The sequence below is a fragment of the Gavialis gangeticus genome, unplaced genomic scaffold, assembly GCF_001723915.1.
Source record: "Gavialis gangeticus isolate Ggan-Ray unplaced genomic scaffold, GavGan_comp1, whole genome shotgun sequence".
Classification (NCBI taxonomy): domain Eukaryota; kingdom Metazoa; phylum Chordata; order Crocodylia; family Gavialidae; genus Gavialis; species Gavialis gangeticus.
Genome location: NW_017729004.1, coordinates 14388621 through 14397657, shown reverse-complemented (window position 1 = coordinate 14397657; position 9037 = coordinate 14388621).

Sequence of the window (9037 nt, the reverse complement as noted above, 5' to 3'; positions counted from 1 at the left end):
CCTGAGCCTGTGTCACTTATTGAAACAGAGGGGCATACAGGGTTTGAGTTTCAGAGGTGCAGATCACTTGCAGGGTCCGTTGGCTTCAGCTGGAACTGGGGATACCCACCACTTCCGCAAACTAGGCCGAAAAAGAATTAACCCAGTAAGTGTAAAGGTAGCCGATTGGTTTTGCTGAATGAAGGGGTGGGGAGAAGAAGGAGGATGTGGGTTGATGGATTTGGAAGGTAGTAATTAAGGATGAGAAGGATGTGCGGGTGGTGTGTGGGGTAAGGACTGGTGTAACTGCTTATTTCTTGGCTTATTTGTGTTTATGGAATGGGTGATATAACCCTAAGCCTAGGCAAGCAAGGAGAATTTTTGTACGGAAATACATGCAACCTGCATTGGTCATAATGAGTGTCCATTTAAGATAGTTGTTAAGAAACAGTTATGTTCTTTTGTAGTACTGGCTAATTTAAAATTAGAGTGGCCTTTAGTGCAAAAGAGGTATGTATTGCTCCTCCTACAACAAGCTTGTAGACGGAGGGGTTTTGCCAACTATTGTTTTGTGTGTCTGTGAAAGTAAGTTGGAAATATCCGAGAAACTCACAGAGAAGGCAACAAAGACAGCGCCAGACAGAGCCTGAATAAGCATTGGGCATGCAGCCCTGAGAAATCCCTAGAGGGGGAGAGAGCTTGTGGGGCTGAACCCTGTCTGGAAGAGACTTGTAACTATGAGCAGACACTCTTTCCTGGCTTGATTTCTGCCATGCTGAGAAAAACAGGATTTTGTATGTTCTTTGTAAATAAACTGGACCGAATCAAAGAAACACCTCGTTCTAGCTTCTCCTCCTAAATAGAGCAACCTTGTCTTGTTATTCTCAGTGTACTGCACTATATTCTTGAAATCGATAGAACGACTGCAGCGTATCGTCTCTGAGTACTCAGAGAAGCGGAGTGTATTCATCTTATTGCAATGGAATAGCCTAGGTTGTGAATTCAATAATAGTTTGAACTGCGCTTGCCTTTTAGGCCATCTGAAACGGCCTGTGTCATCTTGGGTTCACTGCTACCTTGACATGTTTTGGATGCCCTCATCTAGGCAGATTATCACAGAATCATTTTAGTAATACCAGATAAACCTCCTATTGGGATGAGCATTTCCTGGGTTATACTAGGATCATAGTGGTTTGTTGCAGCCTTAAAAATCTAAGACACTCTGTGAACTGCAAGGTATTTTTGGTTCGGAAAGGAGGACTGGGAAATGATTCATTCACTGAGTGGGATATAGAAATGCACGATTGTTGCATCAGCTCCTGTATGTTTCATTCTCTTTTAATTAAATGCAGCTTATAAAAGGTTTAGGAGTTCCTTCCAGAATGGCATTGCCCTTATTTCACCAAGGCTCTGATCGCCTCCTGAGCTCAAGGCCTTCTATTATATGGCAGTATTCAATAATATGCATTGTCCTCTGTTATGACCTCCCTCTAGCCTGTTAGTAAATCAAAATCTGCTCCTGCAGACAGATGGACATGGCTTCAGTGGAATTGGGACTTGTTTTCAGAAAGGATTGTCTTTTATTTGAACTGAACATAGTATTACAGCACAGTACAAAAGGATAAAGAACTAAAGGCTTTCATGTCAATCTAAACTGCATTCTGAGATGCTCTAAGTATCCTTGTAAAAAGAATTAAACATTGAAAACTATGTCATGTATGAAATCTGGAACATCACAGAATTGGTTCCTTAGTGTTTGATATGTGTTGCATGCATGTGTCTCTAATTTACGGGGCTGGGGAGCTACAGGGCTAAAAGCCTGAGCTTCTGCCCTTTGAGCTAAAGAACTGAGTCCTGAAACGGACTCAGCTTGACCAACCACTAGAAGGAAAACAAGGCCCCCACAGATGTGCAATGGGATCCAGTGTGCCCCACAATTGTGCTTCTGCCCACGCCACATGCAGGATTGAAGACCAGATCCCACCATGCCATATTGCCATGGGTGTACTATGCCCTATCAGCTGACCTGAGCTCCCAGCCACAGGGCTGCACCATGCCGATCAGATGATAGGATATAGTGTACCCCTGAGGCTGAGCCCCAGCCTGGCCACTTCTTCAACTAATGGCATGATAGGAACCAACCACAAAGGTGTTACACATTCTGTTCTGTGTAACATCCTGTGCAATAACTTTGTCTTGTTCCTTGTTTTATCACACCATTAACTGCATTGGCACCTGGCCAGGTAACTACTTAAGATGTGATGAACTGGTTAATCATGTCTTAAATGTGACATGTGCTAGGGGCTACGCACACATGCTTTTAGCATGAATTACAGAGGTACATAGGTATACCAAAATATGCATTTTTATGTATGAGTATTGTGTGCAAATGCATACGGTCACATGATCATACTTTATACTAAGGGTGCACTTGTAACTTATGGAAGGTTAATAATTAATGAATAGATGTATTTGTTTTGCAGTAACACCAAGGAGCCCCACTCCTGGGTCAGGACCTCACTGTGCAAGCCACTGTACAAACACAAGTTTAGTGTGTCAGTCTCTGGTTAGGCAGTGATGGATTGTTATACCGTCCACCGTACAAAGCTTTGCAGGACGGATGAGAATTGTATTTCATTAGACCGTATGTCTGAATGAGTTTTGCTAATGTAATGGACACTGATGAAGAATGCAACGGAGAAAATAAACTGATTTTCAAAGTAACTTGATTACCAAATATTTTTTTGGCAAACTCTAAGAATGTTGTGACTAATTGTGCAGTGCTCTTAATTACAAGAGAGAGGGATCAATGGAATCAAAGATGTCATCCGTGCAAGCCTCAAACACCAGTATTTTTGGGCTCAGGACTACTAGTATACAGTCAGGAATACAGGAATTTCGGGGTCAGGAAACTGTAGTATGCAGTCTAGAATGAAGCTGTATTGAATCTGGCTCCAAACCAAATTGCTGTTACCCAGATGGACTGTATATCTGGATGTGTATAATAGACATACATACTGGAATACCCCTATGGAATGAATTTATGGGCGGCACCTGAATGACTGTACAATCTCAGTTATTTTTCATGGATCTATTCCCTAACACCTTTATTTATCTGGGGAGTGAAGGCAAGAAGTGAACAGGGATTACGGGGACAATCCAGAACGGAGGTGTTTGGTATGTGGTGAATAGTTGTAGTTTCAGGTTAATCTATGCCATAATCTCAGTGAAGATATGGGATAGCAATAGCATGCTGTGGCATTTATGAGGAAACTACCCTGCCAATGGCATTTTACACCTTCTGTTCTCCTCTGGTTTTCTCTATCACACACATCAGACTTGGCCTACCACTCTCAGCTCTCTGAGTAGTGCGTGGGACTATTGAACCCCAGTTGCATAACTGAAGCAGGGAGACCAAGAGAGCAGTGACAAAACTAAGTACCAGCAACACAGCAGCTGGTCATACCACTGCGATCGGCATGATAGCAGCTTGTGCTGTCCTGGATGCCTGTTACTGTCCCAGCCATGGAGTTACCCTTCCACGCCTCTGTCTAACCTTACTCAACAGTGGCCTCTTTGGCTAATTTAAAGATAGCAGCTAGTAGCTTTGGAGGATGGTTTAGTTTTCAGGGTTATAAGGAATTTAGTGATCATAATATAAATTGTGAAGAACAAAAAGGTGTAAGTGGAGTGGGAGAGGGCTCCTGCTACTAAGGGAGGAGCAGCTGATATCCTAACCCTCATCCAGTGCCGGCATTTCTCTTTCTTACTTGTAGTTTTTGTTAAATAAAACTCGTGTCAAAATGGATTGGCTTTGAGATCTAGTTCTCTCTGACAGCAGAATGGGTTCAAACTCTTACTCTAGAGTAAAGCTAACTAAGCTGAGACATTCCAACTTCAAGCAAAACCTGCCTTAATATTGGATAGACTCCAATGAGCACTGTCCTCAGCCTTGCAAGTATGTGTGGGTTAAAGTCCTCCATTTTATTGGAGAGAAATGTAAATAAACCACACTAATCATGATTATTGTAGGTGGTAGATTTATGTTCTCCCACTCCAGAATTACCCACCTAATCAGCATAAGTACTAATGAAATAAATGAGATTGTCACAGCTGTGTTGATACCGATGATGCTCATGCCTTGGAAGTGAACCATGCCTGACAATTATGGAAAAGAACAATGTCTAAAGGGGGAAGATGCCTGCTTTTCAAGTTCCAAAAGAAACAGCAAGCGCCAAAAGAGCAAATGAGGATTGGCTGGTGAGCAGTTTGTGCTCAACCCTTCCCCTATGGGAACTCCCTAATACCCATTCAGTTTGTGATTGCCTTGTGTTGATTTAAAGAGTCAGCACAAAGAAGATTTGTGATGTGTTGTGACTCAACCAGTTTAGGACATGTACAGACTATGGAGACCAGCCCTAAAATCCTGTTTAATATATTACTTATGCGTCCTTTCTAAAGGGTTGATAGTAGGCTAAACACTATAGGCACCTATACATGTGGTCCGGGTTGTTTTAATTAAAGCAGCTTTCAGGAACTGCTCTAAGTAAAATGCCCACAGCGTCTTGTGTATTCAGTGTCCCGTGTTTCAAAATGGAGGGGGGCGCGCCTTAACTAAAGCTCATTGAATGAGCTTTAGTTTTAGCACCCTCATTGCCATTTTGAAACATGGGATGCTGAATACATGGGACGCTGCAGCATGCTGAAGTGTTCTAATTAAAATGCTCCAGCAGACTCTATTAATATTATGAATTATTACTCTATTAATAAAGTCTGCTCTGGCATGTGCTAATGAGACCATGCCTAAAAGTTCCCTATAGTCTCAACGTCTCCTGCATAAGTGGATACAAAGCACCTCAATCACCATACAACCAAGTGTTAGCTCTCTGCACACTCTCTGCAATAGTATATATGATCACACAGGCTGCACTATGGAGAATTGGGCCCTGTCATTTTAGCTTAGTCCTGACAATGCTCACCCTGTCATTTTACTCACCTCAGAACTGATGATCCGTGTCTGTAGAGGCCTGACTCTTTCCTCACTTACCCTGGCTGAAAACCAGGGTAGCTCCATTCCCTTCTCTGGAGTTACTCCTGATGAACACTAGTATAACAAATAATTAAGTGTGAAGCGCATAAGGTAGCAACAGAGCAGTCTAGACTCTGCCCCTTTCATTGAAAGGCCTCGAGCCTGGCAAGACAAACCCCCAGCCCTCCAGTCTCAGACCAGTCACTGATATTTTAGGAGAGTATATATATGTTGAGCTTTGCACTAAGTACCTCAAGGGCAACAAGGAATTCATGATTCCGACGCACAACTAAATATACAAGGTTCTGTGCTTTCAGCTGAGTTTTCCTTCACATTTTTGGCCTCTTCGACTTGTTTTCGATTTGTTTCCTTTGGTCAACAGTCAAAGGAAACTCAGCAGATGCACATCTATAGAACCAGAATCTCTTCTCCCTCCATACCTGAAAGGAAAGCTTCCTCGCCGTAGATGCACCAAAGTCCAGTTTATGCCATGAAATGCTGTCATGTTAGGAACTTGGCTTCAACAAGGTAGAGTACAACGTGCTGTATGTTCAGGTTAGTCTTGCAGAGTAGATCAGAGGTGAAGCATAGTTCTGGATCATGCGGAGTCCTTCAGGAATACAGTTTTAAAACATGCTTTGCTCTGTCTACACATAGCACAGAACTGGTGAGCTATGTCAACACGATGGCTGCTGCATAACCCAGATGGGAACCAAAACTGCTGAGATTTGCAGAGCTCTATGTGGCCATCAGTGGTTTTCTTGGCTGGTAACAGAATAAGGAAATAATAACATTTGAGTCATCTGAACCTGTAATAATAATAGGACTCCAAGGGGTTTTATTTTGTATGTATCCTACAATTATTGACTTGACCTTGGTATTAATTAAAAAAAGCATTAAATCCTCCTCTTTATTCTGTGAGAGAGAATTCATTAATCTTCTACATTAAAGGAAAAAAACCACAGCTTTGAATTTCAGGGCCTGTCAACTCAGTTTGCATATGACTATAGTGTTTTCAGCCCTAAAGATATTGTTTAATATGGCACTAGCTTTTATCTAATAGCTCTCTAGACAACAAGCAATTACGCATCACACCGACAATATGGAATTCCTTGAAGCTGCAAAACCTTTTGACTGCACTGAGTGGTCCTTTCTTTTTGTGGTATTCAGACAATACAGGTTTGAAGACAAAAAATTCTGGTAGGAATCCAAAACCTCTGTAACAAACCCCTAGGCCAGGGATTTGTCTAATGGTATGTTATTAAAGAGTTCTTTGGCTGGAAAGAGGTACCAGACACAGCTACCCTTTGTTCCAGTCCTTAGTTTTTTTCCCTTTAAATTAGCTTTTGAACATTAAACACAGACTTTCAGTCCAGATGAAGGAAGAACAGGGAATGGATTAAGAGAATGAAGTTACAAGATTGTGGAAGCCTTTCCCAAAGTGAGCCTTTCCCATCATTTCTAGATCGCATCAATAGATAACAAATATGCCCTTAGCTAGATAGAATAAAAAATATTATTGTAAATCAGCAATTCTCCCTTTGGGTCAAAATCGTCTATCTTGTTAGAGGATGAATTGTGATGACAACGAATGTTGAACATTATGGATGGCTTTATTATTTTCAGCATCCTATATTGAGGTTATTATATAGTTTATCATTACAGCAGCATCTGACCATCTAGCAAGCATTCAAGTGGTCATGCAAGAGAAAGAGCTAGCCCCATTTTCCATAAATGGTACAGCAGCACATACAGACTAGGTGACTTGCCTGAAGTCACACGGGAAGTCTGTCGCAACATTAAGTTAATGGACTGGATTTCAGCCCCAGGCCTTAGCCACAAGTCTGTTCTCCTTTACTCTTTGCTGTTGCCTTTCCATCTAGAGGGTTTTTTCCTGTGTTTCATAAACATTTTTCTAAATTAATAATTATAGAGTGGAATGGAAAATCTCAAACTGTGTCTGGCTTAGTGTTTTAGGGCTCCCAAGGGATGAATAAGGTTTGGGTCTTTCTAGCATCCAGTTCTGTTCCTGGACTTGCAGACTCAGCTTTTACAGATGTGGGTTGCTTGGTTTAGGGCAGTGAATTCAGATCCCATTACAATCTCTATCGTCCTTACATTTACTAGCATCTACTTTACACAGTAAGGCTAGGGACAGAAATTACACATAAACCGGTTTAAGTGATCAGAAACTGGTGTAAACCTGTAACAGAACAGAAGTTCATTGCATGTAAACCAGTTTCAAAACAGCCGAAACTGGTTTAAGATAAATCTTGTTGAATGTAGTATCAGACTTAACTGATTTGGGTCAAACCAGTTTATGAAACTTCTGTCCCAGACCCCTTCCTGGCTCAAGTTAAATCAGAGTCCTCCAGGGTTTTGCAGCCCTGGGCTGGGCTGTCTGCTTGAGCAGAGCAAGGTTGGCCCTGCCCCTCTGCTCTCTAGCTGGAGCAGTGAGGGCTGGCTGACAAAGGCGGGGGGGCAAGTCCAGCTGGGGATGCAGCCCAGTCTACAGGAGGAAAAATGACTGCCCCCGAGACAAGCTGCAGCTGGGGTTAAACCCCTTCCCCTGCTCAAACTTACTGCTTTCTGCAACTGTGGACTACAAATCCCAGAGACACCTGGAAGCAGGAAGAGGAAGTTATGAGCAACCTTGCAGAGTGCTACTGTTGTAAATCTGGACTGCAAATCCCAGAGACCTTGGGGGCAGCAGGAAGAGGAAATGAACATACAGTCAGAGAGTCATGCTCTAGGGTCCTCCGACTTCTGATCTGAGCTACTGAAGGCATGCGGCTGCATTTCCTAAATCAAAGGTAAATGTCTGTTCACTTCTGTTTCAATTTAAGCTGAGCAATTTAGACTAACCTGTAAGACTGAATTGATTCAGCCTCAGGCTTTTTGACTGTCTGTACCTAACCTAAGTGATCTATGTGACAGTTGATACCTTGCAATATGAATCGAATCCTTCTCTTTGCTAAACCAGTGTCACTACACTAAAGTCAATAGGAGCAGAGTTGTGTAACTGGGTGTGTACGCACGTACTGACTGTCTAACAGTTAAGCTGACTTAACTTTTTAAAGGAAACTTAACTCTCAGAGCATACACACGTATGTGGAGCAGAGTCACTTTATGTGTAGTGCAAGATAATACACCTCTAAAATGTATTATCTTGAGTCTCAATGGTTAAGTCATTAAGTTGATTTAGCTCCCAAGACAGTTGCCACCACGTTAAGGAGCTGTATGTATACTCCAGTGTGGCTTAAGTAGACTTAAGTTGCCTTATTTTAAGTTGACTTAGTACGCACTCACTGAAATCTAACTTAACCCCAAATGTGATTGGAAACAAGTAAGCAAATGCCTGAAATCATCCCAGGATATATAGGGCTCTGCTAGATACAGCAATGGTGGGGAAGTTGGCTGTGATTTCTGAACACTGAAGGCAGCTGGTGTCAAACAGGTGTAGCTTAAAGATGCCTCAATGCTGTGCATTGGATGCTGTAGTATGGAAGGGACAGCATGGCAGGTCTGGCTTCAAAATTGGGTGAAAAATTGATTATAAATCCCTTGGAACAGATAAGCCAACGTAGCTCTATTGACTTAGGCCAGGTGAGGATCTGGCTTGAACTATGTACACCTCCTTAAACCTTTAAAACATTTTTTTTGTATTTTCAACTCCATGTTTGGGCTCCAATGATGCATATTTAAGAAGCGTCTCAGAGGAATAGCTATCTTGTTTATCCTTTCAGTGGTTGAGCTGTGAAATTCATAGTTTCATAGTTTCTAGGGTCGGAAGGGACCGGAGCAGATCATCTAGTCCGACCCCCTGCCATGGCAGGAAACAGTACTGGGGTCAAATGACCCCAGCAAGGTGTTCATCTAACCTCTTCTTAAAAACCCCCAGGGTAGGAGCCTGCACCACCTCCCTTGGAAGTTGGTTCCAGACCCTAGCCACCCTGACCGTGAAGTAGTGCCTCCTGATGTCCAACCTAAACCTACCCTCTGCCAGCTTGTGACCATTATTCCTGGTCA